This window comes from Uranotaenia lowii, chromosome 3 (assembly GCF_029784155.1).
Source record: "Uranotaenia lowii strain MFRU-FL chromosome 3, ASM2978415v1, whole genome shotgun sequence".
In the NCBI taxonomy this organism is placed as follows: Eukaryota; Metazoa; Arthropoda; class Insecta; order Diptera; family Culicidae; genus Uranotaenia; species Uranotaenia lowii.
The window spans coordinates 287,380,379-287,399,056 of NC_073693.1; the positions used below are offsets into that span (position 1 = coordinate 287,380,379).

Below are 18,678 nucleotides of genomic sequence, written 5' to 3' on the forward strand. Positions count from 1 at the left end.
ATACATCTAACCTATCGGAAACAGGATACGAACACAAAAGTTCTCTTGTCTATACCGGGAATTGAGCCCAGCAGGTCTGGCTTACCAGACTCGCGCCAGTCTATTCACTAGACCAACTTAGCGTTCATGTGTATTTACGTTCTTAAATTTTTATAAAATAATAATAAAAAATTGCATAAAGTAAAAATGATAAAAAATCAATAAAATTCAGAAACAAATACAAACAAAAAATAACTAAAAATTATTCAAATTTACAAACATTATAAACAAGACAAAAAAGAGACTAAAGATGATAAAAAATGGTGAAGAGTGAAAAGTAGTCAAAAATTTACGAAAAATGACGCACAATAAAAATGGAACAAAACAAGCCCTCTGAGGATCCCGGCAACACTGCCAGGCATGGCAACAAAGAAGAACGGGAACCGTTTTACTCTTTGTTGAGATCACCGAACCTCTTTTTTTTGCTTGCTAGCTTGCTAACCTCTTCCATTGAGCCCAACACCAACCAAAGCACCGATACCGGGAGGAGGATAATGGAGAGCCACAACAGGTTCAAAATGGAACTCTTTTTTCATCCCTTGTTGTTTGTTGTTGGTGTCTTTGGGTTGGAGTAGAGTGCGTACGTGAATGTATAACGAAAAACGGGTACACTGGCTGGTTTGGTCTGGTTGGCCAGTTGCAGCATCGGCCTGTCAGATTTTCGATTCGAACCTGCTGCTTGCTAACCATTAGCAGATTCCATACCGTAAAGAGTGTAGAGGAGTTTTGCTGCTCCCAGGCGTTATTCTCTGTTATGTTAGTCGTTCTTCTTGATAATAATGATACTCTCGCTCCTATGTTGGTTGCTTGCTTGGGGTCTGGCGCTGTTCTGTTGTGTATGGATTGAGTTGGTTATTTTGCTTCTCTGCTTCTGGAGTGCTCAACGACCTTATCCTATGCTGGTGTTAGTGCCGATGGTTTCAAGAACAAAAACAACAAAAATGGCACTGTCGTAGTGCAGAAACGTCAAGGAACAGGAGGAATAATATTTAGGGAAAGACACTCCATAACATTGCGCTCTTTACCCTGGGCTGTGAATGTATGATAAGATTTTTCGGTTTTTTACTGGTGTTAAAATTTAAGGAACTGGACTGGAACTGACAGAAAGTTTGCAAATACAAAACCAAATACAGTAACCTGCTCGGAAACATTGCGTATTGCCTTTCCGGAAAGCTCTTTACAGAAAAGATATTATTCTGGTTCTTCAACTTGTTTTATAAATCTTTAGAAGGTATTTTATTCTAGGAACAGTATTGTGTCCTAAGTTGTATAAACATTGTTTCGAGCCTTCAAAGGCTAAAGGTCTCTCACCGCTTACAATTTTCTGTTTAGTATTATAGGAAGAGTTCTCTAGAGCTTTTTGGAGTAGCAAAATTTCTAAAGCTTCTTCTTCTTATTCTACTCGCCGATGCTATTCTTAGCACGACTCCGAACTGCCTTATCGGCTAGCTCCTATAATGGTTCAGTTAAAGACTCTTTCTAAAGCTAGATGTTGCAAACAATCGGCACAGTACCGAAAAATATTGTCAACAAAACCAGAGAGAATGCATTGAGCAAGTCGTAGAGAATCCCTGGGAGAACGAACTTTCCGTATCGTTTAGGGATAGGGAAAGGCAAAACAAACAGAAAAAAACACAGCTCATTGCACGCTACTTTACACACATCACATTCTCCGGAGCTGCAAACGATGCTCTTGGCGAGTTTCAGCAAGCACACACTCCCAACCGAATGGCAGCAGCTCGGCTCTACGGGCTCTAGGATTCGATTCTGACGTTTTCCCTAATTGCTGCCGATTAATTATTCTTCATTGATTTTTCAGCCTTCGCAATCTGACAGCTGTCTTTTTCGAGATCTATCCTCAAGGAAACATCTCCCCCGAAAGGATTCGTTCTCACTGAGGCTTCACAGATTACACTCCAAATTAGCCACTTTTCGAATCGATTATCTGTCACCCACAATCACAAACCATTATAATCCTCCTTGATTTCGCAGCTTTCGTAGAAAAATTTTCCTTCAGCAAAACTGATGGAAATGAAACTTTCACAACAGTCGCGTTAATTTCGGAAAAAAATATCCTTCAAGACAGCACAGATTCACTCCGTTCCCGGTCTACGTCGAAAAAATCCGTCCGTTCACGTTCGACGGTCGCTTCTCTTTGTGACCGAGAGCCTGGCTGCTGACAGTTTGCAAGCGAATGAGCAAACATATTACCTCAATGGATGGAGCAGCAGCCTACATCGTCATCTTTTTTCTTTAAATCGTTTGCTTTCCATTAGTAAAATGTGGGGAAACGTGTGGAGCTGTGCATTACACGGTACACACTTTGGCGACGTCGTAGTGCGGGTTTAGACGCGTAGGCCTGGACGTATCTGGTGGGATGTTTGCTACCATTATTGGCATATAGTCTTGGTTACTGGTCCAAAATTTGGAGCAGATTTGGTAGGTTTCAAATCGAGAGAACTTTTGTTCCAGACTACTACTGTACTCGGTCAGTATGAATAGCTGAGAGTATCTTGAGAAATCACTCTAAGCTCATAGCTTCGGAATCTAGAATACCCTAAGGTTCTCACCTAGGACCCTTTATGTTCTGTAAAAACAACATTTCTTTCATTTTTAAATTGATGCGATGAAGCCTTGAATACAGAACATGCTGCGATATGAAGAAGTGTAAATATAAAATTTTCAGCAGAAGCTATTGTTTCAACACATTGAAACCGAGCCCAAAGAACTTAGTTTACCACAATCTGGAACTTGACCACAAATATCTCAAATTACTCCGACACCACATTTCGGACACCACTTGTTTGAAAAATATGAAGTCGAACCTGAATATATGCGGCTGACGATTTCAGCTATTTTTTATAACTGATTTAGCCAGGTGGTAAAATCTTTTTGTTAAATGTATTCTTAGGCACGGCTAGCGATCACGACCACCCCTACTCTGGATCAACTAGCAACCGTGGACGACTCCTGGCATATCCAGCTCTACCAGTAGGATTTCATTCTACGAGATCCATCGGGAGATAATCAAGTTTCACAATTAGAGGACTATAGTACTGGAATTTTCCCCATCGATTACGTTATCCTACCTTGCATGCAACGTTTCCCCGTGATCCACAACGCAGAAGTCTTACATTTGTTGTTTCGATAGTATGGTCGGATATCATATACTCGAAAGTCCTATGACGTTGTGATAACTTAAATCCGGATCTCGATAGCCGTGTTTAGGTACCATCTATATATCTTTGTGAGGAGGCGAAAGATGAACCACTAGCTCGCTCGACTCTACGGCGAACCCAGTATCCAGAAGGTGGTGAAGGCTGGCCGGATACGCTGGACAGGACATGTTGCGAGAATACCGGACGACTATCCTGCAAAACAGGTGTTCGCTACGAGTCCGGTAGGAACAAGACTAGCAGGGGCGCAACGATCGGGGTGGTTAGACCAAGTAGAGCGTGATCTGGCGAATGTGGGATGTCCGAGAAATTGGAGAACGGTTGCCATGGATCGAGTGAGTTTTAGGAATTATGTTCGTCAAGTGATCCTGAACAGGATCCAGGAGAAAATCGACGCTACACTCCGACGGCAACAAGCTGGATTCCGATCCGGACGATCATGTGTGGACCACATCACAACGCTACGAATAATACTGGAACAAATCAACGAATTCCAGGACTCTCTTCTGCTGGTGTTCGTTGATTTCGAAAAAGCATTTGACCGACTGAACCACGAAAACATCTGGGCTGCTCTTAGACGACGAGGGGTCCCAGAGAAACTAGTCCATCTCATCGAAGCACAGTACGAGGCATTTTCGTGCAAGGTCTTGCACGATGGTGTCTTGTCCGAAGCAATCCCGGTAACTGCTGAAGTGAGACAAGGATGTATTTTGTCACCGCTGCTTTTTCTCATCGTAATGGATGAGATCTTGACTGGATCGATTGAATGTAGACCAAACCGAGGATTGCCGTGGAACCCTTCATCAATTGAGCAACTGAACGACCTTGACCTGGCAGACGATATTGTTTTGCTCACCGAAACACAACAAGACATGCAGAGCAAACTCGACGACCTCACCGAAAGCTCCAAGGCAGCAGGTCTCAAAATCAATGTCGGAAAGACCAAGTCGATGGAAATCAACACAGAAAATCGTTCCAATTTCGTGGTAGCTGGACAACAGGTTGAGACAGTGGAGTGCTTCCAGTGCTGATGGTGGTACCAAGAAGGACATCGAAACCCGGATCAGAAAAGCCCGATTTGCGTTTGCGAGTCTCCGAAACATCTGGCGCTCACGCCAGATCTCTCTACGAACTAAGATCCGAATCTTCAACTCAAACGTCAAATCCGTATTGCTGTACGGGTGTGAAACTTGGTGCACATATGCGGTGACGACGCGAAAACTGCAAGTTTTTGTGAATCGCTGCCTGCGGAACATCATCCGCGCTTGGTGGCCTGGCAACTGGATCTCAAACGTTGAACTTCATCGCCGGTGTCATCAAAAGGCGCTAGAAATCGAGATTCGGGAACGTAAGTGGAGCACACGCTGCGAAAAGATGAAAAGGAGATTTGCAGAGAGGCGCTTGACTGGAATCCAGAAGGGCATCGAAGAAGAGGCAGGCCCAAAAGCTCGTGGCGGCGAAGTCTAGCCGCTGAAATCCGCACAGTTGATGAAAACCTTGGCTGGCAGCAAGTGAAGACGCTGGCTCCGGATCGCCAGCAGTGGAGATCTTTTATCGTAGCCCTATGCGTCGGTCAATCGGCGCCGGACCCTTAGGTAGGTAGGTAGGTTCGTCAAGTTATATCGTTAGACGGAATACTAGGAAAATAAACTATTTACCTTTTAGGGTTAATGAACTCGTACCTGCTTTCGATGACGGCGATAGTTGTGTTAGCACATACTGGAAGTCGGAGCATCCCGCACTTCTCGTAGTCGGTAATCCAGTAAATCCATAATCCCATATTTATTTAACCGTTCACTGATGTACGGAGCCTTGCTACTTGCGTTACCTAGTCAAGGTAACGACCATCGGGGTCACCAACTCTTTTCCTGAGAACATGTTCTGTACTTGGTCCTCCAAGACTTCCCTTTTGAGTACCTTATTATTGTATAGCGGTGTCTTCTTACGCAGCATGAGAACTTTTAACTTCCTGGCCATTTTTCTTAAAGCGACCACCCTGAGAACTCCTCTCATATATCTCAAAACATCTGCATATAATATGACCTATTTATTTGCAGTCTTCACTTCGATGTTACCGGTGCCAACTGTTTTTTCCATCGGACATGCTTGGTTCTCCCGACTTTCGTAGAGATTGCTGTCACAGTTCTTGAGTTCTATATTCAAGGCACTCCTCGATACTCCGCAGAAAGGTTCAGGTCTAATTTAAAGGCCTTGAGATCCTTTCCTAGCTATCCGGTCTGCTTCTTGGTTCCCTACTCCTTAGGATACCGCAATGGCTTGGAACCCAGAATAAATATACGTTGTATCTTATGTATCTTATGCCATATTCGTTTTCATCCTGGTGGTGCACCGGTAGTGCACCAAGTGCTGTCAAAACGTTTTTTTTATATGAAGATGACAGCAGTTGGTGCACAACCATCTTTCCACCAGATGAAAACGAATATGGCATTAGTGTAACAATACATTGGAGTAACATTAACATGTGAACGAACTTAGTTATCGAAGAGCGGCCTTACTATCAGAGAATATATACCTGTATCCTCTTTTCAAACAGGCTAAAGTGAATTCTAAAATTGCTTGAACTTCTGCTTGGAATAGTGTTGATCAGTTCCCCATAGGAGTCTAGGTCCGAACACCCAGTTCTATCATTTATCCATTTTTGACCTATCAATAAAGAATTCTACCTATCCGGAAGGAACCACAGGCCTACCTGATTGCCACACGTCGCTATCGTTGATAGGTCCTTCGTATGGTACGTCAAGATTGAAAACGGGGTCCATCCAGTTATAGTTCTTTAGAATAAGTGAGTTTATTTTAAATATCTTCAGGATTTTTAGGTATCCTGTAAGATCCCCCTAATAAAGAGTTGTTTTTGGAGAGTCTCAAGGTCCTACGTTCTGCTTCCAACTCGATAAATTGATGTAGTGGGAGAATATTTAGTAGTGCATTTAGAGCATCGTTTGATGTGCTTCGCATGGCGCCAGTTATAGCTAGGGTTGCTTTTCTTTGAAGCTTCGCTAGTTTCTTCCGAGCCGTAGCTTGCCGTAGTTTTAGTCCACCATACTAAAGAGATTTTGGGTCTTTTCCTGACTGTAAATATCCAATAGGTAATTTTCCCCATTTTTTTCCTACTCTTTCAAGGCAGACCCACAGAGCATATGTAGCTTTAGCTATTACATGCTCTATCTGCGGATTCCATGATACCTTCTAATCTAGTATAATGTCTAAATATTTCAACTGTTATACGAATTCGAACACTTCCCCGTCTAATGTTAGAGGTTTTAGTGCAATTTTTCATCTATAAGTGAATGCTATCACAATGGACAATGGAAGGGTTTATTTCAGTCCCTCTTCCCTGCGCTTACCTTCCCTGTGCAAATTGCATTCTGTTGACAACACGATCTCATATTTTCCCCGCACTATTATAACTACGTCGTCTGCAAAGCCAATAACTTCGAATCCCATAGATACAAGTTTGTTTAGGAGGTCGTCCACGATCAATGACCACAACAATGGTGATAGAGAACCCTACCTTGGGGACATCCCTTAGTTGGAGTGGCACTGATCTTAAGTCCTCCAAGCTTGCATAAATGGTTCTATCTATCAGCATGGTACTAGTCCAGTTAACAATACCTATGAACGGAGTGTGGAGGCGAAGGATGAACCACGACTCTAGGGCGAACCCAGTATCCAGAAAGTAGCGAAGGCTGGGAGGATACGCTGGGCAGGACATGTTGCGAGAATGCCGGACGCAAAACAGGTGTTCGCTGCCAATACGGTAGGAACGAGACGAGCAGGGGAGCAACGAGCAAGGTAGTTAGATCAAGTGGAGCGCGATCTGGCGTATGTGGGATGCCCGTTGAAGTTAGAGAACGGTTGCCATGGATCGAGTTAATTGAAGGAATGTTGTTCATCAGGTTATGTCGTGCGACGGAAAACCATGTAAAGAAATAAATATTAACATATGGGTCATTTCATACCAAGTCAAGTGACCATGATCAAGCATGGACCCTCTCCGATTTGGCCCTAAATCAGTATAATGACTTTTTTCGATGTAAATAAGAAAAAAATCCAAATTTTTTTGTTAATCGGACCACTCCCCTCCGAATGGGAGCCACAAACACCATCTTACTGATTTAAGGCCAAACCAAAGAGGGTCGATACATTTTCATGGTCATTCAGTATGGAATGACCCATATAAAAAATTTGATTCTTTATTGAAATGAGCATTCCCAAAAATAAAATTCATAGCTCGAATTCATTTTAAAAATCATTTCTACTCAAATTTGAGGCTTGCCAACTTGCCATATTTTGAAGAGTTCGGCAATACATATGTATTAGGTTCGTCAAACTATGGTAGATATTAACTTATTTATGAAACCAGAGTGTATCTTACTTCGGAATGTAATTAAATTAGAGAAGCTAAGTTTGTACTATTATAAAACTCGCACAAAAATCTGCTTTAGTTGAGTGGTTTCCTTTAAACAATTGGAAATTGTAAACGATTTCTCTAGCCTTTGGCTAGGTTCAATAAAAGGTTATCAGTAAGACACAAATTTATGTCATTTTCATAGAATATTTTTGATCATTTGATGTTTTTTTTTTCAATGATATTTTGTAGTATCAAATAACTGAACAAGTGTGCTTACCTTTTGCCTCCAGTTTACGACGATTAAACAAGACTATTCCATTTATATTCCGGGCATATTCTAAACCGTACCTGAACACAATTTCACAAATTCATTCATCACTGCTGTAGTTTGCGTTCAAATAAAATTTCACACAGAATCGACGTCCAGAAGAGATTCGATTCGATTCGATCACCTTTTTTCAGCTTTGCTCCAAACGTGAGAGAGACAGATAGATATGGGAGAGAGAAACATCAAACCATAATAAAACTTTACACATCCATTCACACTTTTCCGTGCGAGTTCAAGAATCAAGCAACCCGCGCTTCATGGTTTGAATTCTATGATGCCTCGTCTCACTTGCACAACCGGGACTTCCCTAACTGAACGCTCTCTCTTCCTAGCTGGCTGGTGGCAGTTGGCGGCTCTCCTAAATAGGTTCCCTGCTTGCCAGGCCACTCAGCTTATCGAGGAAGCAAGCATACACGCAAAGAGCGAGAAGGAAAATTTCACACTACCACCTCGTCAAGTACCATTCGTTGGATGAAGAAATGAATGAAAAAAAAAACACAAAAAAGAACCTGATTCCTGGGGCTAGACACAGGAGAAAAACGCCATTTTCGTCACTTTTTCATGCACAATTCCACCAGTCATTAGCAAATTCCGAACGTATTCGAGCAACGGAAACGTTTGCGACAGTTTTTGAACCGTTCCGGAAGAATATGTCCACTTTTCACTGCATTTTTCGAACAGTACGAACGCACGACGAACGACGAACAACGACCGTGGCCGAGAGTTGCCAAATGATTAAGACCGAATGAATGAATGAGGAAACCAATACCCATACTTCTGTCTGGCTGGCTGGTTGATTTTCGAAGCAAAGGGTAAAGATCTCTCACCAAACGCTCTCTCTCGTCGCTCTTTCGTTTGCGCATAGAACGAGTGCTACACCAATACCAACAAATAGTTCTTTCAAAATTTGCCATGGGCGTCGAAAATAGCAATAGTTAGGTATTCAGGTTCCGAAAAATATTAAAAATAAAAGAACTGAAAACAATATTCATCATTTTAAACGTCATGTAAATTGTCGCACGCTTGTTTCATTCAAATATGTAATACCGTGTTATGGAGCTTACAGATATGATTTGAATGATCGTGAAATATTTTGTTCCATTTCGATTTTGTGTTTGAACCGAAAAACCTTTTTCTCATCCCATAATTTTGTCATTAACGAAACTACACCGATCAAATACTCTGAAACCAGACACCCAGATTACCATCAAGACGCCATTCACCGCCCAGAGCGGTTTTTCAACTTCAATCATGTGTAATAAAAAAACGACGGCAGATTTTTATTCGCTTTCTTTTCTAATACATCCCAAAACTGTTCTACTTTAAATAAAAAATTTAGTGGAATGCGAAAAATGTACGCTTTTCAAAATAATTAACTAAACTTTGGGGTGTTCAACTGGCCCTATTACCGCCCACTCGACTTTTTCGGGTATCGATAAAGTTTTCATAAGTAAAAACTATCTAAACAACACGGAAACTGTTCTTTTTAGTATTTTCCATACAACGAGCTGTCAAAACCATATTTTGGCTCTTTAGAGGATACATTTTGTGAAATTTTTTCCGCAAATTTTGTACAAATTTTAACAAAGTGCGTTGACTGACAAAATGATGATTTCCGGCAAACAACCTCAAGTAACCGGTTTCTTTCAGCGATAAAACATTATTTTCTAACATAATCAAACTAAATGCTTCTTACAATTTACACATTTGACACAATACATGCGTTAAAAACAAAGAAATCGTGCGTGACCGGTCATTAGGAACCCACACTTTTTTTGATACACCAATTACCGCCCATCACAAAACGCTTCAAAAAACAACAACTATTGAAAAAATCGAAAATTTTTTGGTGCAAATCTATTCTACGAAAATAAAACTATCGTTTCAAGTCGGTTTCAGGTCCAATAGGTACTATCTAGTAAACAAAAACCCTTTTTGCCCTAGGAGTACAGTAATGGTTAGTTCGCTAACAAGCGTCGAATTCAATAATTTGACCGGAAACGAAAAACCAAATATTTTATTTCTGGCTATAGTTAGCATAATTAACGGCGTGTTCGTAAATTGATTTTTTCTATCGAAGTGATTTTTTTTATCGATGCTGGCGTTCGTAAATTCCAAACAAACGTATGCAAAAGCATATGGAAAGTGATTTGACATCTACCAAACAAATCAATCGACTGATGCATCACCCAAAAAAATCAATTTACGAACGCGCCGTAAGTGATGTTTTTTCAGTGAAATGGTCGAACAATGATGCCGACACAGAACACAGGTCTTATATTTGGAGAAAACATCCCAGTTTTTTCAAAATACACACAAAAGGGTGATTTTGGGCGGTAAATGGTGTCTGGGCGGTGAATGGCGTCTTGATGGTACCAAAGTTTTTTTCACCATGGCGAGGGAATTTGAATAATAACATTTCTAGGAGGTTTTAAATAACGAGACCAGTTCGATTGACACCCCAGCCATTTTCCAATGATTGCACCATGTTACAATACTTCATTCCGTCGCTCTGTTGAGTTATTGACGAAATTTTAGTTTCACTTTCATTTTCACGAGAAATAGGCATTCTAGGATGCCTGAAAGCGCTTATGCTTAGGATTTTCCGAATTTTCTTACTTTTAAATTATTTTTGGGGAGGGATATGATGGGAAAATCGAAACTAAGCTTTTATGTCCAAATTTTCAAAGGTTTAAAAAACTCGAAGCGAGTATTAATCTTGTTAAATTTACTGACATAATTTCGGAAACTTTATTTAAGCTACATTGGAAATATTTAAATTTGATTCTAAAACGACAAAAATTAAAAAAATGACAACTATGAAAAAAATTTCAAAAAAAAAATTGCAAAAGAAGGTAAGTTAGTTAGAAAGTAAATAAGTAAGTAAGTAAGAAATTAATAAGTAAGTAAGTAAGTATGTTAGTAAGTAAGTAAGTAAGTAAATAAGTAAGTAAGTAAGTAAGTAAGTAAATAAGTAAATAAGTAAGTAAGTAAGTAAGTAAGTAAGTAAGTAAGTAAGTAAGTAAGTAAGTAAGTAAGTAAGAAAGTAAGAAGTAAGTAAGTAAGTAAGTAAGTAAGAAAGTAAGTAAGTAAGTAAGTAAGTAAGTAAGTAAGTAAGTAAGTTAGTAAGTAAGTAAGTAAGTAAGTAAGTAAGTAAGTAAGTAAGTAAGTAAGTAAGTAAGTAAGTAAGTAAGTAAGTAAGTAAGTAAGTAAGTAAGTAAGTAAGTAAGTAAGTAAGTAAGTAAGTAAGTAAGTAAGTAAGTAAGTAAGTAAGTAAGTAAGTAAGTAAGTAAGTAAGTAAGTAAGTAAGTAAGTAAGTAAGTAAGTAAGTAAGTAAGTAAGTAAGTAAGTAAGTAGTAAGTAAGTAAGTAGTAAGTAAGTAAGTAAGTAAGTAAGTAAGTAAGTAAGTAAGTAAGTAAGTAAGTAAGTAAGTAAGTAAGTAAGTAAGTAAGTAAGTAAGTAAGTAAGTAAGTAAGTAAGTAAGTAAGTAAGTAAGTAAGTAAGTAAGTAAGTAAGTAAGTAAGTAAGTAAGTAAGTAAGTAAGTAAGTAAGTAAGTAAGTAAGTAAGTAAGTAAGTAAGTAAGTAAGTAAGTAAGTAAGTATGTAAGTAAGTAAGTAAGCAAGCAAGTAAGTAAGCAAGTAAGTAAGTATGTAAGTAAGTGAGTAGGTAAGTAAGTACGTAAGTAAGTAAGTAAGTAAGTAAGTAAGTGAGTAAGTAAGTAAGTAAGTAAGTAAGTAAGTAAGTAAGTAAGTAAGTAAGTAAATAAGTTGGAATTAAGACTTTTGGAATTAACGAAAATAATTTTTCAATATTATGTTTGCTTAAATTGTTATGATCGAAACTGGTTGAAACTAATAGATTGTTCTTTCTTCATGCTTTGTCTTCATTGTCTTTACTTTGAACTCCAATGTTTGAAGTATATGTTATTATTGTTACTAGCGTTTCTAAATAAGATTTTTAATTTTTTTTCAAAAAATTATAATTTTTTTTCACTTTTAATCTTTATTTATCAAAACCCCGACCTATAGCTTTAAAATTTTAATTTCTCTAAGTCTAAGTCTAAGTCTTAGTGTCTACCCGAAAAGAAAAACATTGTGAAAAGACCATAAATTTCATTTTCACTTAACCATGAATTTTATGGTTTATACTATGCGAATCATGGTTCATGAAACCTTGAATATAGTGTGAAATTCATATTTTTGGACAGTGAAATTTATGGTTTTGCCAAAATTTACCATGAAAAAAGGGGGTTGTTAAGCAACTTAACAATGAAAAAATAAACTTTCTTCCATACATTTTAGAACACAAAAATATGAAGTTTATGATTATTACATCTTCCAGTTCTTTTTGAGGAAACTGTAACATTCATCTTTTTTCATAGAATTTTCATGGTTTAAACGATGATGAAGCACAATGAACTTCAATGTTTATTCATAATATGTGAAAAGCTCTCGTGACCGTGAAATTTCATGGTTCGAATTAGATTTTTTAGATTTCTTTCCCAAAAAAATGTTAAAAAAGATATTTTTGTACTTGACTTCAACATTTTTATTAAAAAAAATTGTTTCTTAGTTCACTATGATGTACACTCACTTAAACACTTTATTTGTTTTTAATTTTGTACTGCGTACTGGTGGGGCTCCTTCTGCGCAACCACGACTCCGGCACATCTCCATCTGGTCCATCTTCTCCAGCCCCGGGATGGTTTCGTCCAGAAACAGTCGCGGAGTCTTGTTAACCACCTGGATGCAGACCTTGCTCAAAACTAGATCCCCATCTGCCGGAAGCGCACGTAATCGGTGCCGTTGTTGAAGCCGGATTTTCATTTTTCAGCTTACCTCGGGTCTTTCCTTTGCTCTTGCATCTGCCTCTGGAAAAAAAAAATCAAATTAATTTCTTATCATTAAAGTCGTATACTCACAATAACCATACTCACCGTTACCACAGGAATTTCGGTCACCTTAATTTTATAAGTCTGCTGCAAGTAACAAGAAATCATATGACAAAATGGCGCGCGGTTATGAAAAATTTTCTCTACACGAAAAATTATGAAAGTGTGAAAAGAGCTAAAGTTTACCATCATCCGGATCTTCATTTTACCATGAAAAACATTGTAACATTAAAATTCACAATAATAACACTGTCATACGGTGATACCCCTTTATTTGGATACGATAAAATATCATAAACTATCTTCATATTTCACGGTTACCTTAAAGACTATGGTGTTTTCTATGTATTAAGTGCTCGACTTGGATTTTGAAATAAGGATGATGTTAATCGTTAAGTTGAAAATCATTGTTCGTTTATATTAATACCATGGTCTTGGCTATTCGGGTACTTTCCATGAAAAATACGAAAAAAAAAATATTGATAATCACTTTTCCGATTTTTTGCCACCTGATTTCCGCAGTACATCAGTGTGGAAAATGTCTAAATGAACTTTTGATGATTAATTTTTTGAGCAACTGAATCAAATTATTGTTTGATTACTGTAGACTGCTTTGATCCTAGACACTCTAGCTTCGTTAAATCGTAGGCAGAAATTGGTTTCTGTTCTCGTAGTGTAGTTGTTAAAACAGCCGATGTTTCGGTTTAAGCAATTCTAGCGTAAAATTTCAAAAGGGCGAAACTGCCAAATGTAAACAAATCGAGTTAACGGTCATTCCGGATGCACGCGGTTGCACTTTACCTATCAAACGCGGTTTCATCTTAAAATTACTTAAAACTTTCAAAAAATTGATAAAATTCAATTGGGCGAAACTTCCTGTTGATGCATTTTCGTTGGAACGTGAAGTTACGCCTATTCAAAATGGAGTGAATTTTTCTATTCGTGTAGAGCCAAAAGGCGTAACTGAGTTGACCGTGTGTGACAAAACGGCCTAATTAGATTTTGCGTGTAGGATGAATGGGCGTAACTTCAAAACCAAAACAAAAACGGCCGATCAATTGGGCGAAACTTGCAGGCGTAACTAAAATCGAAAACAATAATAGGGCGAAACTCGAAAATCTCTGAAATTACGTGAAAAAAGTTAAAGTTCTTGATAACCATCGAACAATAAGAGAATATAATGCACATTTCTTGATTTTGTTGAACAAAAAGTGGTCGATTTTATAAATAGGATTTGAATAGGTGTTCCGAATTTTCAAACGCGTTTTTCTCGTTTCGAGCTAACTGCTAGTTTCGCCCTTTTTAAATGTTACGCTACAATTGTCAGGTCGTTTTTCAATAGTTTCGTTCAATCGTAGGTAGAAATTGGTTTCCACTGGGTTCTGTCAACTTGTATTTGTTCAATGAGCCATTGTTTTGGTCGTAATTAGTCAGGTCGTTGTTCAATGAGCTGAGTTGAAATCGGTCTGGTAGGAATTGTTCGAAATCAGTTGGAAAAAGACAGGTGATCAACTGTAAATCAACAGTAAAAATGCAGTAGACTGAATTTCTCACCGATTTGGCAGCACTGAAAAAGCTTCTGTAATCTTTCAACACTGCCAATAACGTAAACATTCGAATGACTTCTTGTTGATGTGCAGCTGTATCGCAGATTGTGAAGTTGATTTTCGTTTTGTGAATATTATTTAATTAGTTCTCCGTTGTGTCAATTGTTAAAATAAAAATGAAGTGCTTCTTTCCGTTTTGCTCCAATGAATTTTCTTTGCATTCTTGATTTATTTCAATTTAAAAATTGAAAGTCACATTCACACAGATTACAACACTTCCCACGAATTTGAAATGGTAAAAATGGTTATGCTCGATTGGAACGACTTTTGAAAGTTCGATTGGAATTCCGCGGTGACAGTCTGCCGCACTTTGATTTAAGGGCTTTAGTTTCCACCTATTTCGACTAGACTTCATTGAAAAGACTATATTGAACAGACTTCATTTCTACTTGTTTCGACCTATTTCGAATTTCGACCAGACTTCATTGAACAGACTTTCTGTTGTGTTGACTGACAGTTTCATGAATGAAACAGCGAGAACAAAATTGAGAGAAGCAGTTCTCTCGCACTGATATGTGCATGCACTTCTTTCTCTCACGTACAGATACAAACCTATACAAACAGGTTAAGAACCGTTGAAGACTGCACTTGCACTGTTTACATGAATGGCTGCGTGCTTTAAAATGTATTCGGGTAACTAAACACAGATAGCGCTACTGCTTTCAAGGCTTCCAAAAATTTCCGACAGATGCTATGAGCTGCTTGTACTGATTCGAATTGACGGTTGAAAAGAATTCAAAATATAGAAATTAGTTTTAGAAATTACATAAATAAGTGAAAATTTTGAAACGTTAGGTTTGGTGTGCAATGAAAATGCTTCTAAATGAAATTCTAATCGTTAATTTTCTACATTTTACATTGCTTCTAACCTTCTATCCACCTTAAAAAAATTTCATCATTTTGAAATGTTCTTACTAAAAAGGACACCAATTTCACATAAATATTAAGCCGATAATCTAATTAAAAACATAGCTAACGGTGATTTTATGCTTCATAAAGTTAGGTTTTATTTTCGCCATTTTGCAAGGAAATGAATTCGATGAATATATTGACGTTGAATAAATTTCGATGATTTTTGAAACTATATACAGCGTACTTCATATTCGTTAATCGAAACTCCAAATCTCTTAAATTCAGAAGGTATTTTAAAAACAAATAAATACAAATAATTGTGAATTTAAGATTAAGAATGCGGAGTTTTATATACAGTAAATCAAATACTCAACTCTATACATTTTGATCATTATGATTCAATGAGTAATGAATCGAAAATTAGTTTCGAAAAGTCAGTAAATCAGTAACGGCGATTCGAAACATTTATCACTGTTTGAAGTCGTTACGCATCATCGGGTTGGATCGAAAAGATAGAGTTTAAAACCCATTCCGCGAAACTCCCAAAATCGAGAGCGTTTTCTATTCCGCAGAAATCGGAACCCCGCCATAGCATTACAAATTCCAACTACATTAACATAATTTCAGCCCATTCGATGCGAAATGCAACGTCATTACTTGTTGATGTAGGTCGGAATTTAACGCAACTCACAAACCATTTATTTCATACAGCTGCGCTCCTAAAATAATATTTCAGCGGTGGCAAAGCATTGTCATCATTAGCATATATGGCAGATGAGGCATCCGGAAAAAGTGTAGGTTAGTTGTTTATTGCGATCAGACACACAATATGGAAAAGTGGCACCAAATCTATGGGCTACACACATTTGGAAAATAGAATCTCCGAATACACATGCCGGATGTCCCACTGATCGAGCATTTTAAATACCGCCCTGCATAAGTAGCAGTGGCTCTCAAACATGTTTTTCTAATATGGAAACATGCTCTGAAATTTATTTTTCATTCAATGTTTAAAATCTGAAATTAGGAACATGTTTTTGTTTGTTTTAATTTTTTTTTATAAGCCCAAAAATTATGTATTGAAAATTACATAAGAGCGTAGGGATCTCAAATCATCATAGAAGATTAAAAGTTCTCGAGTCATGTCATAATCTCTCTTTCTCATTCTCAGCTTCCCTCTGCAAAGAGGGAGGAGTCTTGAAAAATCACGGAATTTTTTTTTATTCAAATACCTACTCCTGATTGCACAATGTGGTCTCAACGAGAATAATCCTCTCGACTTTCAGTTTTATATAGACTTTCGTTCCGCTGCTTCAACGCTACGAGCGCTCCAAAAAGCCGGAGAGCAACGCTGAAGTTGCTGGCAACTAACCGTCGCCCAAAACATCTCCAAAGCCACAGAAAAATCGTACTGTAGGCTTGGATGAGCTCACGCGTACTGATCGCAGCGTAGCTCCACATCGCGAGAGTAACCCTCTCGGCAAACAGCTTCTTCCAATCTCCGATTCGGCCTAATCCTCCATCTGGAGCAATCCTGGCCAATCCTGGTTACAGATCCCGAGAGTCCTTCTCCCGGCCGTCGGAAATGTACTGTACTTAAAAAAACACTGCTTTGGCTGTCAGCCGTTTGGCCAGCAGGGTTGTCAACTGTATTTTGGAAAAGTCTGGAAATGGCTGGATAGCTAAGTTTTGAAGGTGGTGACCTTTTTATTCGGTCACCAGATCTCAATGTTGCAGATATCCAATAATCGTATGTTTCTGTCACTATCAGTCACGTGCTCTGCCTGACTCTCAATTTAACATAGGGGAAAGTCGGGTAAGACGGACATCCTAAGGTAGAATCACAATAGAAAATCAGATATTGCTTTTTTCATCGCAGTTATCGTGCAGATGGGCAGTTTAGGTTGTTTGCTATCGCATTAACCGTTGGAATAAGTAAATTTCCTTCACCAAGACGGTTTTTATATACATGCTTTATACACCTGCTTGCAAATTACACTTTTCAAAAATGGTCGGGTAAAACGGACACTGCTCAGAAAAGGTACATTTTGCCACGAAAATTGCTGTAAAAAAAGATATTTTTGTGAGTTAAGTATTTTAAAAAGTTTTTTAACCAAAATGGAACCAACTGGTCCGAGTCCAGAAGCGAAACAGTGTGGTTTCGGAATTCCATATTTAATAGTGGCTTTCTTCACCAGAGATCCCATTTTTACAGTTTTTATGGCCTGTTTGAAATGGTGAGTGCTTTTCGACCGACAATTGCTCTTGCTAAGGTCTTTTGAAGGCATATGAAGGATCAAATCGATGAAAATTTTAAAATACCTGGAGAAACTGATGTGTCCGTTTTATCCGACCTTGAGGTGTCCGTCTTACCCGCCTTAGCAACTTTTTTTCCAAAAAGTTTGTTGTTCAAGCCCTTTGGCCGAAATTCGCTGATTTTCCTCCAGATGGTTTAAAAGAAGCCTAATAAACACTCTACCTTTGAAAACGGTTGAGATTTTCGGAAATTTTGCGAGTTATGAACTATTCTATGAGGAGAGAAAATTACATCAAATAATGGATCCTCAAAGTTTTTGTTTGTATTGTTTACTACTATGGGACCTTGCTTGCTATAAATAAACAAAGGGTCTCGAAAGTGTTGATACACTTGGGCAAACACATTTCCATCATAAGATTTGTGCCAAACCTTTTATTTGCGAAATATTGAAAGTGTCCGTCTTACCCGACTTTCCCCTACATCTTCCAAGCATTTGCCATTATGAATAGGTTTCAAACACTTCTGAATTCATAATTCATAAATTTCTAATCATTTCCTGTCGCATTACGCCATGACCGAACTAAATTTTCATAATTTCTCGCAACAATTTATGTCCTAACCTAAAAGTCTGGAATTGTTTGGATGAAAAGTCAAAAGTCTGGAAGTCTATAAACCTAATTTGCTACAGTGTTGTCAGTTAATTTCAAGGCTGACTTTAGATAATTTATTTGTGAGTTTTCAAACTTTCTTCGAAATTTTATTCATATAATTTCTACTAAAATTTTGGGAGTTATTACATATTTATTTTTTAAGGAACCCATATACATTTATGCTCAAAAATGTAAAACTTAAAGTTCTTAGGAAAAACCGTTGGCGATAACTTGAAAATTTTGCTTGTGTATTTTGTTCGAATTTTATTTTTCTAGACCACTCGATCGATTTTGTTTCCTGAATAGTGCGTTGGATAAGGGAAGAGTCTCCTCTATAATGTGGAAAATTTTTAGAGATGTCGATTTTTATTTCAAAAGGTCCAATAAAAGAAACCGTGAAACAACTCGAATATTCTGAGGAATTTTCATCAAATTTCCTGAGAAATCAAGTTCTGAGCTAACCAAATAGTTGACGAAAATAATCTTATGAAAATAGCCTCCATTT

The 18,678-nt window shown here is 38.0% G+C and overlaps 1 protein-coding gene across 8 annotated transcripts in view; it reads right to left on the reverse strand.

Moving 5' to 3' along the window:
• Positions 1-18,678, reverse strand: part of LOC129756823 (putative transcription factor capicua) — a 230,443-nt gene that overhangs the window by 138,569 nt on the left and 73,196 nt on the right. For 2 of the 8 annotated variants that reach the window (XM_055753851.1, XM_055753850.1), the window contains exon 1: positions 7,865-8,624. The exons of 2 other annotated variants lie outside the window; for them this stretch is intronic. The gene's annotated coding sequence lies outside the window, so the exon portion shown is untranslated. Of the gene's footprint in view, positions 1-1,701; positions 2,187-7,864; positions 8,625-18,678 lie in introns of those variants that run through there. 4 more of the 8 variants (XM_055753853.1, XM_055753852.1, XM_055753845.1 and 1 more) reach the window with 3 other exon arrangements.